This window comes from Cervus canadensis, chromosome 32 (genome assembly GCF_019320065.1).
Source record: "Cervus canadensis isolate Bull #8, Minnesota chromosome 32, ASM1932006v1, whole genome shotgun sequence".
Taxonomy (NCBI): domain Eukaryota; kingdom Metazoa; phylum Chordata; class Mammalia; order Artiodactyla; family Cervidae; genus Cervus; species Cervus canadensis.
The window spans coordinates 13,696,331-13,720,137 of record NC_057417.1 but is presented as its reverse complement, the minus strand read 5'-3'; the positions used below and the strand labels follow the sequence as shown (position 1 = coordinate 13,720,137).

Sequence of the window (23,807 nt, the reverse complement as noted above, 5' to 3'; positions counted from 1 at the left end):
CCAGGAATAACAAGTGAAAGTAATTAAGTTTAACGATTCCAACGAACCCAATAAGCTTGATTGCAGTGTGTATGCCTAATTATCTTCCTTTTTTTGTTGTGTGTGCATGGTATAAATAAGGCCTATTTGTTAAAAAAAGAAAAGGCACTAATTTTAAGATGCAATAGGAAAAGTTGCATCTGCAGCACCTTTTTCTGAAGGGCTCGCTGGAAACCCTGAGTGGGGAGAAAGTCACTTGGTTTGTCAAAGTAGCAAAGGAGGGATGATGTAATGCTCAAGTCTCTAAACTATGGGACAAAACCAGCTTTCCCAGCAGCAGAGGAGGAAACCGAGGAGGCCTCTATCTTCTAGGGGACTCTAGGGCCCCTATCTTCTCTTCATGAAGATACAGGAAAAACAGAGGTGAGTAGAGGCTAGATGCATACTCTAAGGGAGGTATACAGCCCTCCAGCCTTGAGTCTGTTCTGCTCACCTGGAGAGATGCCCCAGTGGTAGATGAATCGTCGGCCCCAATGCCTCAACACTTCCCGTATCCAGGTCTTTGACATGTGACTTTCACTGCTTTCCATTAAAAGGATGAAACATATTTCCCCACCCCTTCACTTTGAGTTCGAACATGTGACTTGCTTTGGATAACAGAATGATGTGTAAGTGACAGGCTGCCAGCTACAAGCCTAGGGCTAAAGAGACCTTGAATGTTTCCATTTACCATCTTGTGTTTCTGCCATTGCCATGTGACCATGTTTGGATGAACCTGCTGGGCCCAGGTGGAGAAGCAGAGACACGTGGAGCAGAGGCATTGAGTCAAGCCCAGCCAGACCCCAGAAAAGTCTCAAATATGAGATTTAAATAAATATTTATTGTTGATTTATATATTAAGTGCCACTGGGATTTTGGTTTTTTTTAATGGAGTATAAGGGCATCGGTACAACAATGAAAACCTTGAAATGCTTTGAGAATTTTGTGACAACAAGCAATTTTCTGGGAAACAGTTTCCCAGATTTCAGGGGATTCTGATAACTGTGTCTGACTCAAGGGAAATCAGAAGCCCCTTGAAACAATTAACCACATCTCTCTGTACTCAACCACAAGCTGTAAACTCCCAAGGCCTTCTTGACTCTTCTCTTTAATTTCCACTGTCTTTTCCCAGTTCCAAGTTCAGTAACATCACATTAGTAATGATGGGATTATTTATACCATACAAATTGATGAAAGCTACAAAACCCGGATTTTACCCCCAGAGAGCCAGTTTAGCATACCCATGCCTCCAGCAATCTGCCAATCAAGTCATCTTGCTTCTTTAGCAGCAACAGAGTCTCTTGGACGTAGTCTTTTCTCCTCATTCTTGATTCCACTGTCCTTGCTCAGGGCTGCCTGGAGCTGCAGATCAAATGTCAGAGTCAAATGATCTATGTTCAAATCCCGGCTACTTACCAGTTGTTTGATTCTAGTTAGTTCTTAAAATATTCTAATCTTCCTTCTCCACATGTGTAAAATGGAAATAATTAAACAGCATTTAACTATTAGAGTTATTAGAAAGGGTCAAAGAGACAATCCAGACTTAGCAGGCGCCAGTGCATCTGACACCTCCTAAACACATAAGAAGTATAAAGAAGGCTGAGAACTGAAGAATAGATGCTTTTAAGTTGTGCTGCTGGAGAAGATTCTTGAGAGTTTCTTGGACATCAAGGAGATCAAATCAGTCAATCCTAAAGAAAATCAACCCTGAGCATTCATCAGAAGGATTGATACTTTAGCTGAAGCTCCAATACTTTGGCCACCTGATGTGAAGAGCCAACTCACTGAAAAAGTGATGCTGGGAAAGATTGAGAGCAAGAGGAGAAAGGAGTTGACAGAGGATGAGATGGTTGGATGGCATCACTGACTCAATGGACATGAGTTTGAGCAAACTCTGGGAGATAGTGAAGGATAGGGAAACATGGCGTGCTATAGTTCATTAGGCTGTAAAGAGTCGGACACAACTTAGTGACTGAAAAACAACAAACACAGAAGAAATGACAGCTCTCACTACTTGGTTCACGTTCACACTATTTTTGGCATTGGTTATTTGCAATGCCTTCCAACTGACTTCTTACTTGTTGGTCTTGCCCTCTTTCACTCCATTCTCCCCAAAGCAGACACAGTAAATTTGCAAAAACATAAATATGATCAAAATCTTCCAGTCACTCTCCTTTGCCTTCAGGAGACAGCCCCAATTAGCAAGTGGGAAACTTGGAGCCTAGAGAGGTTAAGAAATTTTTTCAAGGTCATATAAGCCATGAATAACATGGGTCTGGAATCCAGGCTCTGAATCTCCACATTCGGCCCTCTTAACCACTATACTATCCTAAGAATCAAAGGATAGATGGGGAGGAGGAATGAATGGATGAACATATGGAGTAAGAAAAAGAGAGAAATATTGAGGATTGGATGGAAGCCTAGACAGGTTGGCAGATTCTGGAATGAAAGGATGGAAGGAGGGGTAGAGAATGGAAGGATAAACATAGAAGGATGAATGGACTGAAGGATGTATAGATGTAGGGATCCTCCTAAACTGCTTTCTATCCTTCCTTTCGGCCTGGTCTTTCCTAGCAAGGCATCCTCTCCATGGATATCTACCTGGGACATCTACTGGGAAAGTAGCAAGTCCTGTGAGCTCTTCCATTTCTTAGCTCCTTGTTCCCTTTTCCTCCTGCCAGCTCACTTTGTCCCTAAACAAGTCTCCCTTGGTGATCAGCTTCCAATGAACTGATCCCTTCTGCCTTCTTCCAGAAGCTCAGGCTTTCCTGAGCTTCTGACCAAACTTATCTTAATAGTTAATATATACTAGATACTTAATGTATGCTAGATATATAACTATCTCATTTAATTTTCATGACACCCTTACAAGGTAGGTATTATTGTTTTCTCCATTTATGAAGATTAAGAAACAGAATCACAGAGACCTTAAATAATTTGCCTAAAGTTGCACAACTGTAAATCATTGGATCCAGGATTAAACTCAGACAGTTAGACCCCAGGGCCCATGCTCTTGGTGAATGCATTATGCTGCTATGTCTCCTTAGCTACATCAGCTATTAGCTCCATTCTTCATGTTTGGATAAATAAGCTCTTATCAACCCATGAGAGTGAGATTCACATTATCTCTTCTGACCTTACCTAGGACATTTCTCAGGCACCTGCCAATTTATACAGTCATAAACATCTATTGAGTACAGGGCTTCCCAGGGGGTGCTAATGGTAAAGAACCTGCCTGCCAATGCAGGAGACATAAGAGATTTGGGTTCTACCCTTGGGTCAGGATGATCACCTGAAGGAGGGCATGGCAACCCACTCCTAGTATTCTTGCCTGGAGAAACCCAAGGACAGAGGAGCCTGAAGGCTATATAGGGTTTCAAAAAGTTGGACATGAGTGAAGTGCCTTAGCATGCACATATAGAAAACATTGCCATTACCAAACCAGAGCAATCTGGGCCAAAGATACCTCCCACTTGGGATTAAAGGGCCTCTGACATCCTGCCTGAGAAAAACACTCCTGTAGGTGGGATGGCCAAGTTGGGACAAAAGATTCTTATGGTCAAAGAATCTGACCAGCCTGGATTCTGGCCCCTATCTGCCATTCAGTTACACTGTGTGACCTTGGGCAAATTACATTTCCAAGCATTGGTTTTCTTATCTGCAAAACAGGGGAAATAATAGCAGCTAATATAAATAGTTGCAAGAATTAAATAAGATAATGTGTACAAAGAGCTTGACTTGATAAAAAATATACTGATGATAGCTCTCATGTTAGTGGTTGTCCTATTCCGACTATAGCAACTTCCTTCTGGGCAGATAATCTGCCTGGAAACTTTCTAACCTGTGCTAGATTGTAGAAAAATATCCCTTTACCATTAAGACATATAAAACAGTATAAATACTACTTAGGAAAGAAGATTTTGTATCTTCCATGTGCCTGTGTTTTTTAAACAAAGTGAAAAAAACTCAATCAACTTTGACCAAAGGCCCCAGACTCCCACCTTGTTGCTACTTTTCTCTGCTCCAAAGTCCCCAGCTCTTGGCAGAGTATCAGCTGGGGGAGTTCCTCCCTCCTCCAGCTTGATTAGCTTTCCCTTGTTAACTGACAGGGTTCAATGCAATTTAATTTCATTGGGAGGAAGTGGTTCAGAAATCAAGGTCATTTAATTTCTGAAAGGCAAATAGAGGGTTGCCTTTCCCAAATGATTTTTCTGCCATTTATTCCCCTTAAAATGAAAAGTACAGTGGTTAATACAATGACTTCAAGGTCATGCTAGATCACCTTTGCAAATAGGAGAAGAATTCTTTCTACAGGATTTTAATTAGGTCGAGTACAACTAATTCTTCCTTCGCTACTTATTCCATTTCCTCTCCTTTCTGTAATTACTGCCAGTGTAACGCTCCTCACACACACAGATGGAGCTGAAGAAAGCCATACGACTATCCTTTATTTCTCCTTCACACAAGAAAGGTGGGAGTTATCCACTGCATTCAATCTTCGTAAATCTGAGGACTATAGTCCTAACAGCCTTACACATGTGAGTGTCAGCATCATTATAAGAAGTGGGGGGAGGGGGAGTGGGTGGGTTCCAAATGTGATGCTAACACTGGGACATACAGGTCTCCCTTTTACCTGGTCCACTCAAAATGATTAGGCATCAGAACAAAGCAAATTAACTCACGTGCATGTTGTCAATCAATAAACATGTATCTGCCTATCAAGGGCTTAGAAGGGTGTTAGGTATATAGGAGTCAGGGTTGCAAGGGAGACTGAGGAGCTTAGGTTTGGTGAGACAGACAATTAGCAGGTAAAATAAATCAACAATACATTACTTGGTTCTAGAATGGCAAAGGCACTGTTCAGAGACAGAGTCAGAGCTGGGATTCAAACCCAAGTTTCTCTGACTCCAGACTCCAAGACAAAAATGAGAGAAAAGCAAAGAGAGAGATCATACAGGTTGTCTGGACAGTGAAGAAAGCTGGAACAGAACTTTTAGGTATCCACAAGCCAGGTTCTGTGACAAATGTGTCTCCTCAGACACCTGTAACACCATCTTAATTTTAGCATAGCATTTTCAGTACCTACTATTTTCCTGCTTTGATTGTTTGCTTTATCAGTCTACTCCTCTCTCAAATGTGAATTTCAAAAGAAGAAGGCCATAACTGGCTTGATTACTGCAGATTAGTACCTAGTTCCCTGACTGGCACATAGTAGGTGATCAACAAGTATGTATAGAATGACAGATTGCATCACATTTCCCAGGAGCCAAGGGGAGGAGGTGCTCCATAGCAAACTCCAACAAGGTACTCTTCATTCCTGCCTGGTGCCCCACTGTATCACCAGCACCTAGGACAGTGCCCACAGCAGAAGGCAGCTACTCAAGGACCACTGAATAAAGGAGGGAGGGAGGAAGGAGAGAGAGAAGGGGAAGAAGGAAAAAGAGAAGGAGAAGGGGGGCAGGAAGAGGAAGAAGAAATAGAAGGAAGAGGAAGAAAGGGATGAGAAATAGAGGGAGGGAAGGAAGGAGGGAGAGCGGTCAGCTGCAGCAGGACACTTGCACGTTTAGTAGTAAGCAGATTGAAGTTCAGTTAAATTGTTATTTCCCCTCACTGATGGACAAAGCCATCTTGCTAGAGACTGAGCCAAAGAAAACTCACTGCTCTGAATCCACTCTCAAAAAGACCCAGTTGCCTGACTGGTCCATATCCCTGATGACTATCCTCTGTGCATATCACCCTCACCTGGCCCTCTGGATCTTGCAGGTGTCATCCCCGACTTGGATTCCCTTTTCATTAATTTGTGTTTTCCTAAGGAATATTTATTCACGTAGTTTCTGTTTAGGCAATTATTGAAATTATGTCTAATTATATAATGACAGTAAATAATAATCACCTAGTTGCAACATGCTCTGCTTCTATTATGGGTGAGGATTTTATGCAGTTTACTAAGAAATTTTCTAAGGTAGGAATACTGATTAGGAAGAAGGGATGGTGTCATTTTGAATATTTGTTGAGCTATCATTATTCCTACCCAATTGCTATGAGAAAGGCCCTATATATACTTTTTAAAAGCCAGCTCTAGGGCTGTACTCTTTGACTGTTACCACAATTACTATTAATAATAGTTACTCTTAATTCAGTGTTTACAATGTGTCCAAACCACTTTAAATACAGATTAAAATTCAATGCAAACTTTTGTGCTTTCAAAGACCAGGAAATTACAGTAAATGACTGCAGAAGGCTGGGTTGGGGATCGACAGGGAGCAGTGGGGTCTGTGATGAACCGCAGCGTGCTTGCTCTAAAGGAGACAGCCATCACTCAGCTTCAGCTGAGCATTGCCTTTGGAGATGTGGGAATGGTGCTGCCAATTCTTCTGACCTTTCAGGAGAAGCCAGAAACGTGGATTTTCATGTGAAATTTCCCAGATTTTTAAACTACTGTGTGTGCCCACAGTCTGTGTGCTGCCCATTCATAATCCCTCAGCCTCAGGCATTTTCCATGAGAAGTTTCTGGGCAAGACTAGGCTTTGAGCAGGGGCTGTATCAACTCTGTTGACTGTGGCATGAAAGAAGGGAGGGGAAAACTGCACCGGGCCAATCTGGAGGCTCTAAGAGGCCATTTCTCACTTTTATTTAAAATCTTATGGAGGTAATTTCAGAGAACAATGAAATATCAGAAGCCTGGTCAGAGTGGAGAGGTGCGTGAAGGGGATGGATATAATAGCTGGCAGCACTGATAAGAAGAGCCAGAAACAGACGAGTCAGAGGCACGAAGTCCTTCTCCAAGGTCTCCACATGTCCCTGGGGCTGGCCAAGAAGCGGTGCCTGGCTGCCCGAGTCAGAGCCCCCCAGGACCAGTAGGGACAGAAAGAGGTCAATCCCTCTTGTGTGACAGGGGAAGAGGACATGCATGTTCTTCCCACTTCTGTTTAACTGTCATAACTCAGAGCAGTCTTATGTTCAAGTTCCAGTATCTTGATATTCCCTCCACACAATATCCCTAAACTTCCCCTTTGTGACATTTGTTATGCATGTGGTTATCTGTTTATATTAGATCTTTCTCTTTCTCTTTCTCTTATGAATATGGGAATGGGGATTTTTATCTGTCTTGTTTAGTACTATGTCTTTAGGACCCACAGAGCTTGACACATAGTAGGGCCTGAATAAATAATGACTTAAAAATAAGTGAATGAATAGTTGTTTGACCTTGGGCATGGGTTACTTAATTGCACAGGTTACTCAATAATATGAAACAGGGAGAAAAATAGTGCCTTTTAGAATCACTGTCTTCTCTGTGCTAGAACACACAGAAAATTTATACACTGTGTGTTTCATCTGCTTTCCACAACAGACATATTAGATCAGCAGGATTTTCATCTCAAACTTGTACTAAGGAAACACAGGCTTACAGCAGCTAAATGACTTGCTCAAGGTCATGGAGCTAGGAAGTGACACTATGGAGATTTCAATCTGGATTTTTCTGAATTTTCATCTTCTTCCCCACAGGATCTTAGAGTAAGAACATCATTATAGCAAACTGGTGGGAGCCAAAGCAAACCTCATAAAGAGAGGCATTTGTTCTGGTCTTGAATGGTAAATGAGGATCTGAAACCCAGAGGAAACAGAAAACATACTCTAGGTGGAAGGAACAACTTGGCCAAAAGCCTAAAAATATCAGGTCCATTCAAGGAATGGTGGGTGCTCATTTTAGATAAAGGGGAATCCTGAGTGAGGCTGAAACCACATTGTGAGATCTCTGAATTCACTCTTCCTCTCAACAGTTATTTAGTGAGTGCCTGCCTCCTGGATGGCACCATGCTGAGGAGACGGAGACACATACCGTGACTTCTTGTACCCACAGAGCTGACAGTCTAGCACTTGGCAATACTGACTCCACAGCACTGTGGCAAGGACCAAATGAAGAAGCAGGCAAGAAATTACTTGGAGGAGCCAAACTTTGCTATGTAAATTCTCTCCTCTGTTCTGCTATGTCAGTTAGATGCTTCAGGGCGATTAAGTCAAAACTCAGTTCAAACTGGCTTTCCCAGAAAGAGAAGTCATTGACATGGGCAAGAGGGAAGCTGGAGAGTAATCTGACTCTGCTGGTGCCAGGGGCTTTATCCAAAAAGCAGACAACTTCACCATGACTCTCTGCTCAGCTCTCCTCTGTGTGGGGCTTCATTCTCAGACAGCCTGGCTCCTCTCAACAGCTCCTGACCTCATACCTCAGTTTCACATCCCACTAAGTTGAAGCTTCTCTTTCTCCATAGCTGAACCTGAGTTCAGCTCTCATTGGCCAGAAAGTGATCACTTGATCATCTTGGAACCAATCACCATGCCGGTGGGGATGGGATATGCTAATTAGCTTACACTAATTGGGGCCTTCTTCTCCACCAATGAAACAAAATACAGAGGATAAGAGTTAGAGAAAAGTGACTTTACAAAGAAAATCCTGGAGATAATTTTACCAGAAAAATGGTACATTCTGGGAATCAAAAGCATAGCAGGGACCTCCCTGGTGGTCCAGGGGTTAAAAGTCCACGTTTCCACTGCAAGGGCCTCAATACCTGGTCAGGGAACTAAGAATCTGCTTTGGGGGTGGCCAAAAAGATTTTTTTTTAAAAAAAGTATAGCAGTGCACTATTATCAGCGTGAGGTTTGTGATCTTAAGAAATCTCACATTATCAAAAATCACATTATAAGTACATCTCACTTGCACGGCCAAATTTCTGGGGGGCTTCGGCAGAAATTTCAATAATGAGGTTGTCTTTTTTAAGATAGATGTGTTATTTTGTCATTGGAAGCTATAAAACTGATGAGACATCATTGAGTATAGCCTTGGCAGCACTTAAGATCAGATCTAAATCAATGAACTTCCAGAATGGTCATTCTGGAACCACAGGAGTGGTGGCTGAACATCAAATCACCAGGAGAGCCTTTAAAATGCTGTTGCCCAAGCCTCACCCACACTGATTCTGATTTAATTTGTCTCGGGTGTGGTTTGCTGGTGAGTATTTTTTAGACAGTAGTTCTCAATTGTGAGACCTGGAGAGTTTTTTAAACTCCATTTGTGTCCAACTCTTTGCAACCCATGGACTGTAGCTCTCCAGTCTCCTTTGTCCATGGAATTCTCCAGGCAAGAATACTGGAGTGGGTATCACTCCCTTCTCCAGAGGATCTTCCCAACCCAGGTCAGGAATCCCGACCCAGGGATCAAACCCAGGTCTCCTGTATTTCAGGCAGATTCTTTACCATCTGAGCGACCAGGGAAGCCCTTAAACCCCAAAGTTGAAGCTAAAACCCAAACCAATTATTGATACATCAAAATTTATGAAGGTAAGACCCAGACAGTATACATTGAAGCTTCCATGAGCATCATTTTTGGTAGCAACCAAGAGCCCCTGGAGGAGGATATGGCAACCCACTGCAGTATTCTTGCCTGGGAAATCCCATGAACAGAGGAGCCTGGAGGGCTGTAGTCTATGGAGTCACAAAGAGTCAGACACCACTTAGTAACTGAGCACTCACACAAAAGGAACATAAGTAACATGTCCCCAGCAAGCAGATAACAGCTCTTAAAGCAGCTGGGCATTCCTTTGCAATATATGTGGTGATTTTTTCTTCTTATATCCATGCTTTTGGGTTCCAAATTTTGTTCCCACTATGTGCACTAGAGGTCCAAATTAAATAAGTTGTGCCAATTAACTTAATTGGTGATATCAGATCCATTTCCCACTATAAAAACTTGTGTGGCAGAAGCAGCTGGGACCCAAACTATTTTCATGGCTCACACATGACATATCACAAGCCAGCATTGTCAGTGAGTCAAGTCAATGATTTGCACTGAGCTAATATTTAATAAGGGCTTAGTTTGTGACAGACACTGTTCTAAGAAGTTGACATAGACATGACTTATTTAATCTTCAGAAAACCCTGTGCTATCATTATCCCAATTTTACAGATAAGGAAACCCAGACACAGAGAGATTGAGTGGCTGAACCAAGATCCCATGGATACCAAGAGGTTGGGCCAACATTTGAATCTAAGCAGCCTGGATCCAAGGAAAATACTCTTAAGCTCTACATTATAGGGAAATTGTCTGGAACTTAAAAGGAATGTTCAGTGTCTTTACTGTATGTGACCCTAGTGAGCACATGCACAGCTTGAAGGGACTCTCCCCTGTGTTCTCATTAGGCCTCTGGACTGCTGGCCCTTCAGATCAGGTCCACAGGGTTTCCTCTTTTATTCACTTGCTCGAATAATATGTTGAAGGTTAAAAGATGCTGCAGGGGAAGGAGGCATAAAACAGGGGATGGGTGTCCACCACTCTCATCCTCTATGTCTTTGCTCAAGGAGAATGTTGTCTCTGCACCTCTTTCCCTATTGACTCTAACTTTGCCTTCAAGACTCAGCTCAAGATTAGTATCCCCTTGGAGAAACGTCTCCCAGTCAACTCCTCACTCCAAGGTTTTCATTCTCTTTCAAATGAAGTGTAGAGAAACCAGTTCTCAGATTCAGTTCAGTTCAGTTTAGTCGCTCAGTCGTGTCTGACTTTTTGTGACCCCATGGACTGCAGCACACCAGGCTTCCCTGTCCATCACCAACTCCCGGAGCTTGCTCAAACTCATGTCTATCGAGTCAGTGATGCCATCCAACCATCTCATCCTCTGTCAGCCCCTTCTCCTCCCACCTTCAATCTTTCCCAGCATCAGGGTCTTTTCAAATGAGTCAATTCTTCGCATCAGGTGGCCAAAGTATTGGAGTTTCAGCTTCAACATCAGTCCTTCCAATGAACATTCAGGACTGATTTCCTTCAGGATGGACTGGCTGGATTTCCTTGTAGTCCAAGGGACTCTCAAGAGTATCACCCAATACCACAGTTCAAAAGCATCAATTCTTCGGCACTCAGCTTTCTCTATAGTCCAACATTGACACATGACTATTGGAAAAACGATAGTTTTGACTAGCCAGACCTTTGTTGGCAATGTAATGTCTCTGCTTTTTAATATGCTGTCTAGGTTAGTCACAGCTTTTCTTCCAAGGAGCAAGCATCTTTTAATTTCATGGCTGCAGTCACCATCTGCAGTGATTTTGGAGCCCAAGAAAATAAAGTCTGTCACTGTTTCCATTGTTTCCCCATCTATTTGCCATGAAGTGATGGGACCAGATGCCATGATCTTAGTTTTCTGAATGTTGAGTTTTAAGCCAGCTTTTCACTCTCCTCTTTCACTTTCATCAAGAGACTCTTTACTCTTCTTTGTTTTCTGCCATATGGGTGGTGTCATCTGCGTATCTGAGGTTATTGATATTTCTCCCAGGCTAGCATTTCACCTAATGCACTCTGCATATAAGTTAAATAAGCAGGGTGACAATATACAGCCTTGATGTACTCCTTTCCCAATTTGAAACCAATCCATTTTTCCACGTCTGCTTCTAACTATTGCTTCTTGACCTGCACACAGATTTCTCAGGAGGCAGGTCAAGTGATCTGGTATTCCCATCTCTTTAAGAATTTTCCACAGTTTGCTGGAATTTTCCACTGTTCTCAGAAGAATTTTCCACAGTTCCCAGATTAAGAGCTGAGATTCAGGGAGAGGGATGCATTTGTTTAACAAAACCACCTTGATGAACAATCTTGGTTGTGGAAAGATAGTCCTTTGACTGTTAATCAGGGAAGGATTAGGATGTTCAAACTGAATATCTCTGTATAACTATGAGGGAGGCATTTAGAAGCTGCTGGGCAAAATGAATAGTAAAAAAGTGGGGAAATTCTTGGAGATGAAGGACCGTATTATGACTGCAGGACAGGAAACTTGAAGAATGATGTTGGCCCATGAGAATTCCCCTCATACTTTGCTAGGTCTGGCAGAGAGGTCTTACAATAACGATGTCCTCTTAAGCCATCAGTTGTGCTATAATTGAACCCCTTTTATTGTCTCTCTCCACCCACTCATCCACCCTCCGAAATATATTAAGCGAATCTTGACTTTTCTCATAGTTGATTGGCATTTTGCAGAGGTGGGGGAAAGAGTTTTGTTGAACATGGGATGATGAAGAGAAGAGCACAGCCACAGAAAGCAAAAGACAAATGCACCTAAACTTGATGGAAATTAGAAGTGGAAATTGGAGCATAAGACATAAAGTTTAGGAAATTCATGGGGAAAACTAATCCAATAGTGAGAGATGCAGTTAGAAATATGAGTCAGTGTTATTTAGTTCTCAAAAGACAAGGCAACTTCTGCTATTATTTTGTGACACAAGGTTCTTCTTCAGGTTGGATTCCTCAAAAGCACTAAACTCTCCTTTGCAAATTGCCAACATTATATAAGAAACCTCAACAAGCAACTTTTAAAAATAATCTTGATTCTGGCCATATTGAACCAGTTAAATCTCTACAAACAGTTTACATTTTCACTCCTGTACAGATTTTTATGTTTGTCCATCTTCCTGAAACATGTTTGCCCATAATCTTTGCCTATTTTTAATTTCTGCTATTCTTTTGGATCTCAACCTTAGCTGTCACTTCCTGTGTTACATTAGTGAGGATGTTTTAGATTGCCAGGAGAAAAACAAAATTTAACTCAAAATGACTTAAACAACAGGATATTTACTATTAAATTACATTAGATACCTCCTATGTATCATTCTGAAGCTATCAGTGCATTGAGTTCTTCTTGCCCATGGGTCAGAAAACAAAGAAAGGAGTGAGTGTCAGTGAGGCCACTTGATTATTACATAAAGAACTAGGGGCACAACTACACAATGGGGGCAGGGAGAATTCATTGGAGCTTCTTTTCACACTTCCATGCCCTGAGATTATAGAGAATTGGCAGTTTCAGGAAACATGGCCCAACAAAGGCAAGGCAACAAAGGTTCAGCGTAATCCAGCATGGTAGTCATGGTTGAAGATGATGGATATGAATCAAGAGCTCAACCAGCTGCAACAGCAAGGATCATAGTTAGTTTCAAAAACTCTCTTGTCTTGAGTCTTTGCAGCTACCCACCTTGAAAAGAACTCTGTGATTAATCAGACATATCTTTTCTCTCAGGGAAGAAGTAAGAGTATCTTGTTTTCAAAAGTGGAGGTCAAGAGGAGATCTGATTGATGCAAGCTGTAGAATATATTAGATACCATATCACCGGAGTCCTTATATCCACCACTGAGACTCCATCAATATTAGGTGCAACCTGACTACACCTCAACTCATCCCTGCACCTACACCACACATTTCTCATCTCCTTCCCAAGGTTTCCATGTTAATGCTAAGCTGTTGGACACTGTAGAACCTGGCTGGTACCCATGCATGCAAAACTTAGAAGCCTGGGGCAATTAACACACCACAGGAAAATCCTTGATTGACAAGAGGTGAGAGTTGGTGGAGAAACTATCCATCCTCCCGCTCTGATGCACTGTCCTGAGATGCAGTTTACATGGTTTCTTAGAGGACCATCATGCTCAATGGCAGCCAACTTGATAATGCGTTCTCATACTGACACTTCCTCCTTCCTGGCTTCATTCTCTCTGTTCTGCACACATGTTTCCTGATATTGTATCACCTAACGAGGTGCATATTAGCCCTTTGTCCCACGATCTGCTTTTTTGAGCAAACCAAAGATAACAATCACCCATAACAAGAAGTATGGAAGTAGGAAGTTCCAGAGTTCAGAAGGATAGGTGCCCTTTTTATCTCTCCCGTCTCTTTTTCAGTGCATCGGGTTTTGTCCTCGCATATATCCTCTCACGGTTTAATAGAGCTCCAAGTAGTAGAACCTACTCCAAGTACCAGAACCTCAAACAAAAATATACAAATTCTGAAAGAGGGGAAGAGAGCATAGATCTTCTTTTCTGGATGGGAGTTAAGCCTCCTAGAAACTCCCCAGACTTCTGGGAGATATCATCTCACATCTCATTGCCAGAACTACATCCCATTCCCATTCTTAACTGGCATGAGGAACTGAATTTCTTAGTTCAATCATGATTCATCCCTTGGTATTGAAGAGGACGCATCCTCCCCTAGGTCATGCTCCCATGAAAAAGAGATGAATAGCTGTGGGCACCGTGGTAATTATGTCAAACACTTATTAACTGACCCAAAAGCCATTTTCAATGTTTCTTCACCGTTGCCCACCTCCCACTGTACAGGCTAAACAAGCAGCATATTGACTCTCCAGCTTCCTTTGCAGCTAGGGAGCCATGTTACCTATTTTTAGACATTTGTATGTAAAAAGAAGTTTTGTAGGGTATTTCTTCTAGGTCCTCCTTGATAAAAGTATAATGACTTGAGAAAAACTTTTTCTTTCTCTCTTGCTCCCCCTTTGGTCACCTCTCTGGTTCATTTCTTTAGACTTGACCATATGAAGATACGATTCCGAGAGCTCTGGAAGCCATCTTGCCACCATGGGGCAATAAGCCTAAGCCTGAAAGACTAAGAAACTCTTAAAGGTGGAGTACAATGATAGAAAGAACTTTAATACACCCTTGAGCCACTAAAACTGCTCTGGGATTGCTTTCCTCTGGATTTTTTTTTTAGTTATATCAGATAATTGTCTTTCTTATTTAACCATTATTACATAAGTATTATGTTACATGCAGTTAGAAGCCATTCTAACTGATAAATCAGGCATTTCTAGAAACTTCCCCTGGACCCCACAGAGTGTATTAGCTACCCCTTTCCCTTGATAGCCAAGATTACTGCTATCATGGCTATTACTGCTGTGCCCTTTCATTGTTCAGTTAAATAGAGATTCCTATGAGTTATCTAAATTCTGCATGCAAACGCTGAGCCGCAGTCACAGAGAGTGTAACACAGGATTCCTACACAGGTCAGTGGGCTGGACTAAGTAGCTCCCATAGTCTCTTACACCTTTGAAATCTGTGACCCCAATTCCTTTCATATAAATGTCCCTTTTCCAGGTATAAAAATCGTTTTTAGTTCGATTTATGTCATGCCAAATTGTTAGTTTGTATTTCAAAATGGGAGAAAGCAACACAAAAATATGACTTGGAAAAATGTTCCTATTCTGTTTGCAATGTGGAGAACTATCAAACTAAATTCCACTTTGCAGATGATTTGGGGATTACTTGTTATTCTGAGCAGGCCTGTCCCCATTTTCCTTCAGCAGTATGGAGAATGGATATGAAAAACTGTGTGTAAACACTTCTTTCTTTTGAAATGTTATTAATAAAGTATTTCCTGTGGCTATGGCTAATAAGTCACTTGTTTCCTAATTTTTCTGTATTGATATGCTCTTCAGGGAAACTTAGAACCTCAAATCTCTTCCTATAGTGTAGTATTTATAGAGTTCATTATAGTCTATGATTAACAGAGGAATGGCCTTTAGCGAAGAACAGAAAATTGAAGATTAAATAACTGGCCAAATATTTACCTGCAAACAGAAATATTTTATAAGGAACAAGGACATTTTAACTTTGTAAATGTTTAGAAAATGTTTCCAATATTTTGTCTCTCTTCACTGAGTGATTTCTTGGTGGTCGACCAGAAAGCAGGGCAGAGAATGACACTGGCTATCTTCCAACTCTATGCCAGGTACTCAACGAGTCACTTTATAGGTATTATCTAATTAAATGCTTTTTTTTTTTTCCATTTAAAAAGTGCTTTTTTACAATTACATAAGTAGTACACAGTTGTAAATTTTTTCAGCAATTCAGGGTCATAAAGATGAAAAAGTGTAAGTTCTCCTTCTTTTACCCCTCAATTCCCTTAACATTCCTGGAAATAATCACCACACACTTTGATACATATCCATCCAGACTTTTCTGTGTGTTTTCATAAATGCACATATTCTTTTTAAAAATTTTATTTAATTGAAGGATAATTACAATATTGTATTGGTTTCTGCCATACATTGACATGGATCACCCATAGGTATACATATATCCCCTCCCTCTTGGGCCTCCCTCCCACCTCCCACCCTATCCCACCCCTCTAGGTTGTCTCAGGACCCCAGTTTGAGTTCCCTGAGCCATATAGTAAATTCCCACTGGCTATCTATTTTACATGCTAGTGTATATGTGTCCATGCTACTCTCTTGATTCATCCCACCCTCTCCTTCCTGCTCACTCTCTGTGTCCATAAGTCTGCTCTTTATGTCTATGTCTCCACTGCTACCCTGTAAATAGGTTCATCAATACCATCTTTCTAGATTCCATACATATATGTTAATATATGACATTTGTTGTCCTCTTTCTGACTTACTTCATTCTGTATAATAGGCTCTAGGTTCATCCATTTCATTAGCACTGACTCAAATCAACCCTTTTATGGCTGAGTAATATTCCATTGTATATATGTACCATAGTTTCTTTATCCATTCATCTAGTGACAGACATATAGGTTGTTTCCATGTCCTAGCCACTGCAAATAGTGCTGCAATGAACATTGGGGTACATGTGTCTTTTTCAATTATGATTTCCTCAGCGTATATGGCTAGTAGTGGGATTGTTGGGTCATATGGTAGTTTTATTCCTAGTTTTTAAAGGAATCTCCATACTGTCTTCCATAGTGGCTGTATCAATTTACATTCCCACTGTAAGTGCAAGAGGGTTCCCTTTTCTCCACACCCTCTCCAGCATTTGTTGTTTATAGAGATTTTTTTGTGAGGACCATTCTGACTGGTATGAGATGATATCTCATTGTGGTTTTGATTTGCATCTCTTTAACAATCTTGCCTGGAAAATCCCATGGATGGAGGAGCCTGGTGGGCTGCAGTCCATGGGGTCGCTAAGAGTTGGACACGACTGAGCGACTTCACTTTCACTTTTCACTTTCATGCATTGGAGAAGGAAATGGCAACCCACTCACTGTTCTTGCCTGGAGAATCCCAGGGACGGGGGAGCCTGGTGGGCTGCCATCTATGGGGTCGCACAGAGTCGGACACAACTGAAGTGACTTAGCAGCAGCAGCAGCAGCAACAATGAGTGATGTTGAGCATCTTTTCATGTGTTTATTACCCATCTTTATGTCTTCTTAGAGAAATGTCTGTTTAGATATTTTTCCCACTTTTTGATTGGGTTTTTGTTTTTCTGGTATTAAGTTGCAAAAACTGCTTGCATATTTTGGAAATTAATCCTTTGTCAGTTGCTTCATTGCTATTATTTTCTCCCATTCTGAGGGTTGGTTGTCCTTTCACTTTGTTTATAGTTTGCTTTGCTCTGCAAAAGCTTTTAAGTTTAATTAGGTCCTGCTTGTTTAGTTTTATTTTTTTGTTATTGTTTCCAATTAATCTAGGGGGTGGGTCATAAAGGACCTTGCTGTGATTTATGTCATAGAATGTTCTGCCTATGTTTTCTCTAAGAGTTTTATAGTTTCTGGTCTTACATTTAGGTCTATACTCCATTTTGAGTTTATCTTTGTGTATGATGTTAGGAAGTGTTCTAGTTTCATTTTTCTACGTGTAGCTGCCCAGTTTTCCCAGCAGCACTTATTGAGGAGACTATCTTTGCCCCATTGTATATCCTTGCCTCCTTTGTCAAAGATAAGTTCCCATAGGTGCATGGGTTTATCTCTGGGTTTTCTATTTTGTCTCATTGGTCTATATTTCTATTTTGTGTCAGTACCATACTGTCTTGATGATTGTAGCTTTCTAGCATAGACTGAACCTGCTCCATTCTTCTTTCTCAAGATGACTTTGGCTATTTGATGTCTTTTGTGTTTCCACACAAATTGTGAGATGTTTCTTGTTCTAGTTTTGTGAAAAAAAATGCCACTGGTAATTTGATAGGGCTCACACTGAATCTATAGATTGCATTTGGTAGTACAGTCATTTTCACAATATTGATTCTTCTAACCCAGGAACATGGAACATCTCTCCATCTGTTTATGTTGTCTTTGATTTTTTTTTTTTCAGCAGTGTCATAGTTTTCTGCATACAGCTCTTTTGTCTCCTTAGGTTAAGTTTATTCATAGGTATTTTATTCTCTTTGCAATGCACATATTCTTACATGAATAAACAAACCATATTTCATGTATTCTAGAATGTACTTTTTTCAAGTTGAAAATCTCTGAGATAAGAATGCATCTTACAATTAAAAGCATTGTGTGGTGGCCAATTTCTCTCTTTCTTACTGGCACTTACAATAAAGGTGCATCTTGAAATAAGTGGCATTTGGGAGTAACATAATACCTACTGTATTTTGCTATATATACTATATAGTGCTTATACAATTATATATTAATAGATGTATGATTGTGTGAATTGCTATGTACAGCTTTCAGTACACATGGGTCAGCCTCATTCATTTTAATGTGTGTGTGAGCTACCATTGTATGTATGTGTGTGCATGTGTGCATGCTCAGCCCACCAGGCTCCTCTGTCCATGGGATCTCCAAGGCAAGAGTACTGGAATGGGTTGCCATTTCCTCCTCCAGAGGATCTTCCCAACCTAGGGATTATATGCACATCTCTTATGCCTCCTGCATTGGCGCTCAGATTCTTTTACCACTGAGACACCTGAGAAGCCATTCTTCTCTGAGAAGAATCTGCTGAGAAGCAGGTATGTACCTGTTTTATTTGGCCATATCCCTTGTAGATGGGCTTTCAGATTATTTCCAAATCCTCCTGGTAGAAAACAGTGTTGCCCTGACCATCCTTGTCCCTAAATCTTTGTAATAAAAAAAATTTTTTTAAACAGAGGGATTCCTATCTCATGAGTTTTCCTAGTTACCCTATATTGTAGGAAAACCTTAGTTACTCAGATCTCAGTGAGACACATGTTCAAATCCTGGCTCCAGGGCTACTATATTGAACAACTCAAGGGGGTTCAAACTGTCATCTGGGTGAGGAGTCAGCAAAATTTTCTATAAAGAGCCAGATAGAGCCAACACCTGAGATATGTGTATGACTCAGTTTCTTCACCAAGAAAGTAAATCTATGTTACAGTCTTTGTGAGAATTAATGCAATGCTACAGGTAAAGCATTTATAAGTGCTTGGCAAACGCTATAGCTATTTTAAAACTTTTATTTTTTTTACTGAAGAGGAAATTCACAGGTAATAATTCACAGAGGCAAGACACAAGCCAGGTAAGTCTGACTCCAAAATGTATGCCTTTCCCACAGCATCTAGTGCCTCAAAAGGTAGGATCTTTTGCAGAGAGACTGAATTCAGAGGGGTAAAGGCTTTTATAAAGTCCTACTATGTCAGTGTCAGACATAGTGGACTTTGACTCTTAGAGAGTCCAGCAAATATACCACCCACCAGAGAAGGCAGCTTCTGTGAGACCCATCCCTTTGGGCTTGCTGACATACCCAACCAGTGAATTTTCCTGCTATTTATGCCAATTCAATTTGATCATAGTTCTATTACCTGGATGCAAATGCAGCCACAGAGGTGTTGATAAAGCTGTCACAACAAGATGGAAATAGTAAGTCTCATTACTATTAAGAAAAGAACAAATCCATAAATAAGAGATTATCAAGTGAAATTAGATAGTCTCTCCTCCAGCTTCTAACAAATGTCATGTGCAAAACCATGTCATTTTCCCAGGCACCCTCCCTGCCAGACAGATGTATAGAATATGAATTGTGTGGGGAGGGAAATTGATATGCAGAACAGGAGTTGGCAAAATAATTAGAGCTGTGAGGCTCCCTTAGTCTTGTGGTTTATTTCAAAAGTCACCAAATGTACAATCAGAGGTCCAGACCAGACCAATTATGTAATATATCAGTCCTTGAAAAGAGCCTCCAGATGATGGACAGGGGATGGTACTGTCCACTGAGGGTGGAGGCAGAGCCAGGCCTGCCACACTGCACAGGTAAGAGCCACCTTCCCAGGTGTGGAAAAGCCAGGACTGCCCCATTGGTGGCACAGCCTTGCTCAGGACAGTGCCAGGCTCCCTACCCACTCTGTCCACTGAGATCCCAACTTCCTACATCCTTCTCAGTTACCCCAACCACTTCTCCTGGCTGAGGCTAAGTCCAAAATGAAAGTTGTATTAAGTTCTTAAAACCTTATCCACTAAGAACCACTTGCAAACAGGGACCAGTTGGGTCTGGATTCCCCAGGGGGCCTCCAGCTCAATCCTTGGCTATGGTAGGGAGTCTAGAAATGCTTATTGATTAGAATTGACTAAAGCCACCCACAAAATAACCTTGGTGGGATAGGAAAGAGAAGAAGGAAAGAAGAGAAAAGAAGGAGTGAGGGGAAGAGAGGAGAAGGAAGACATGAAGGAGGAGGGCAGAGAAAGTGGTGAAGATGCTGGAATGTGAATTGAGCAGATTGAGGCAATAGACGAGCAGAGAGATGCAGACAGGGAGAGGAGGAGACCGACAGAGCAGAGACAGAAGGCAGAGGAGGCTAAGGTGAGCAGAATATGAGGTGAGCAGATGGAGCAGGGAGCTGGGCAGACAGAGAGAAGAGGGAGGTGGGGGCAGTGAGACAAGCAAGCAAGGACACGTGGGACAAACCCATGGAAAGTAAGAGAGGCACAGAGATGCTCAGACCCCACAGATAGGAACAGAGCACAGAGATGGAAAGAGTACAGCCAAGGCCTGAGGAGGGACAGAGAGACAGGGCAGGACCAAGGACTTTCTGGGTTGCCCAAAGGAATCTGCACGCCTCTAGTTTTATCTTTTTACTGAACTAATTCCATGATAGAGAAATGGAAGAAGATTCTGAAAACCCATTACTTGGTAGGTAAGAAATGTCCTTCATCTCCAGACTTGCTGCCAGTTCTAAGGTGGTGCTGGAGGCCTGGGCCTAGGTCAGGACTGACCCTTCTGGGCTCCAGGCTCCTCGAGGTAGTTAAGTTGTGACCAGGAACTCACTCTGTCTACCCTCATGGAATTCTAACAGGATCAGCTCAAATGACACCATGAACGCCCTCCAAAAAGTATATCACCCTCTGAGATAATCCAGTAATAAAGGTGGGAAGTTGGTTGAATTCTGGTTAACTCATGTTCATTCTCGTTCCTCCCTCCCTCACCCCCCACCCCACTGTCCTTCTCTTTCCCATTCACCGCCATCCCCACCACACACACACACTAGCACATCTGATTTCTATTCCAAAGGGACCTTGACTTCAGCCCTTAGGGCATGAAATATTCAATCCACTTGGACACTTTTTAATTAATCTAGGGTTTGATTCAGGCCATTGCTCCTTGATGCCTCCCTCTGTAACCCCTTCCTGGATCCAATTAGCTGACTTTGAGTACTGCCCTGGAGACGGAGACAAGACATGAGTACCTCCTCTCCTCTCCAGGAACTGATTTATTGAGGCATCTGCAACCTTTTTTTTTTGCCATCTAGCCATTCATGCCTGGAAGAGGCAGCAAGGCAACAAGATCTGTCCTACACAAGAGTCAAAGATGACTTCTAAAAGAATGAGAAAAGAAAAACTGCAAACCAAAAGCTACTAACAGCTCAGGTGGCAAATATCCAGATGATTAACAGGCTGGCGGCATCAGAGATAGAGATGTTCCATCCAAATTCCATGTTGTTCTCACCTGACTTTTTTCACCAACCCCACCTTCCATACAGACTCAATTATCACAAGATTCATTTGCACATGTTGACATTTTGCTCTGTTAAAAAAAAAAAAAAAGGCTTTTCATTGCTATTATTATATTGTACTAGTGAGTTTTGTCTGACAGGTTGAGTCATAATAAAATTAAACAGATTGATGCATGTAAGACTTTTAGCACAGTGCCAAGCACATGTTAAGTGCTGGACGAATAGCCAGTATTTTGATTAATTTTAGTCATAGTCATTATTACCATATTCATCTTGCGGACAGGCCTGGTGTTTTGTTCTGCCTGTAACAGGTCACACAATATTGAGCACTAAGGTGGTTCTTGGTAAAATTTTGCAAGAAGCTGGGGACTGTTTTGACAGTAAGCATGGGATTCCCAAAGAGTCTATGTGTCCCACAATGGTCTCCCTTCTTTCCTAAATTCCTATCCAGTCATCCAACAAATAGTTACCAAGCACCTGCTGAATGACGCATCATACTAGCTACTGTGAAGTCCAGGTAAGCAAGATAGAAAAGGTTTCTGCCTTCAAAATGGTTAAGCCACAGGACTAACCATCCATGTTAATGACCATGACAAATCTTTATACAGCACAGTCGGATATTCTCAGATCCTTACCTGCACTGACATACTTAGTCCTCACAATTTGTATTTGGAGGAGGAACTTATCCAACCCTCTTTTTATATTTCACGTAGATAGACAGATAGACTGAGATCCAGAGAGGTGGATTAACCTGTCAAAAGTCACACGGAAATAACAGCAGAGTTGGCAATTTGGCTCCAGGGTCCACACAGCTAACCACAGGCTGCTGCATCATCTGGTTCATGGTGCTTATTTCTATTAGTGACCATTTCCCTTTGTTTCAGTAAGTAGATTAGAATATCCTTAAACTCTGTAGAGAGAGGAAGCAGATTAGTGATGACAGGGGCTAGGAAGAAGGGGAGTGAGAAGGGATCACTAATGGGTATGGAGTTTCCATTTGGGAACATATAAAAGTTCTGGAACTAGATAGTAATAATGATGCTTGCACAACATTAACACCATTAAAATGGTCAATTTTATGTTATGGAAATTTTACCTCTTAAAAATTTTCTTTAATCTGTAAGTGTAGAGTGGTCTTCTATCTTTCATATCCCCACAACAACTAGAATGTAAAAATTCTTGGCAAACATTTTGTGATCGGTTGACTGATTGCTAGTGGGTCTTAGAAATGGAGCTTGCTTCGTTTCTGTTATCATCACTCTTGTGATTATGCTAAACAGAGCCCTTTTGGAGCCCAGAAAGCTCTGTCCACTTAAGAGCAACCAGACCACATATTGTAATGATTCTGAGGGTGAGGGAACAGGTGTTCAGCACCAGGGCCTGGGCTGGGCTGGGCTAGACTGAGGAAGGTGCTTCTCCAGAAACAGTGAGACACCGGGGCAAGTTAACACCAAGATGAGGCTGAGAAGGCAAAGTTCAGAGCCAGAGGAACAGTACAGGTTTGAAGTCTGAGGGACAAATAGGGGCTAAAAGCAGAAAACAACCTCAGGGTCAGGAATTGAGAGAATCTGAAGCCTTTGGGGAAGAAAACAATAATAATATAAAAATAACAGTAATAATGAATCAAACTCTTAGATAGTGCCTTCTACATGTTAGATACTAACTCAAAGGTTTTCACATATTAAATCACTTATCCCACATTATTATTATCATTAGCCCCCATTTTACAGGTAGAGAAATTAAGGCAGAGAAGGTAAGTAACTTGCCCAAAGTCACACAGGTAGCAAGTGGCAGAATCTGGATTCTAAGCCAAATGGCCAGGAGCCACAGATTGACTCAACCACAGGACTTAAGCAGTGAATCTTGAGTTAAGACTCTGGTCCTGCTGAGAGCTAACTGCTGGCCTGATGAGATGAAGGACCCCCTGGAGCTTGCGGTTTAAGGATACAAATTAAATGCAGCCCTCGGGGCCGTGACTCACAAGTTTGAAACTTACTCTTCTACCTTGAGCAGCTAGGCAACACATGTGCCCACAGTTCCTGCCTTTTCCTCCCTGCTTCCATCGGTGGCAGGAGGGAGAGGCTACAGGTCCTCCTGCCTCGAGCTGCCCACGTGGTGATATTTAATTAATCTATTCATCTGATCTTCTGGTTTGCTCAGTGGCTCCCTTCCCCTGATGCTCCCTGAGGTTTGCATACAGTAAAATTCAGCCCTAATTAAAATTGTTGAGACACCAGCAGTCTCTAATGTTAATAAAACATCAGAATGAGACAGTGTTTTTTTTTTTAACAAGATTTTCTTAAAAACGTTGAAAGGGGGA

The 23,807-nt window shown here is 41.6% G+C and overlaps 1 long non-coding RNA gene across 1 annotated transcript; it reads left to right on the top strand.

Annotated features, from left to right (window-relative positions):
* The first annotated feature begins 1,613 nt into the window (after positions 1-1,613).
* On the top strand, positions 1,614-21,249 carry LOC122433480. The gene is made up of 3 exons (XR_006267106.1): positions 1,614-1,786; positions 19,187-19,191; positions 21,237-21,249. It is a non-coding gene; the product is annotated as an uncharacterized LOC122433480 (long non-coding RNA).
* Positions 21,250-23,807: the final 2,558 nt, after the last annotated feature.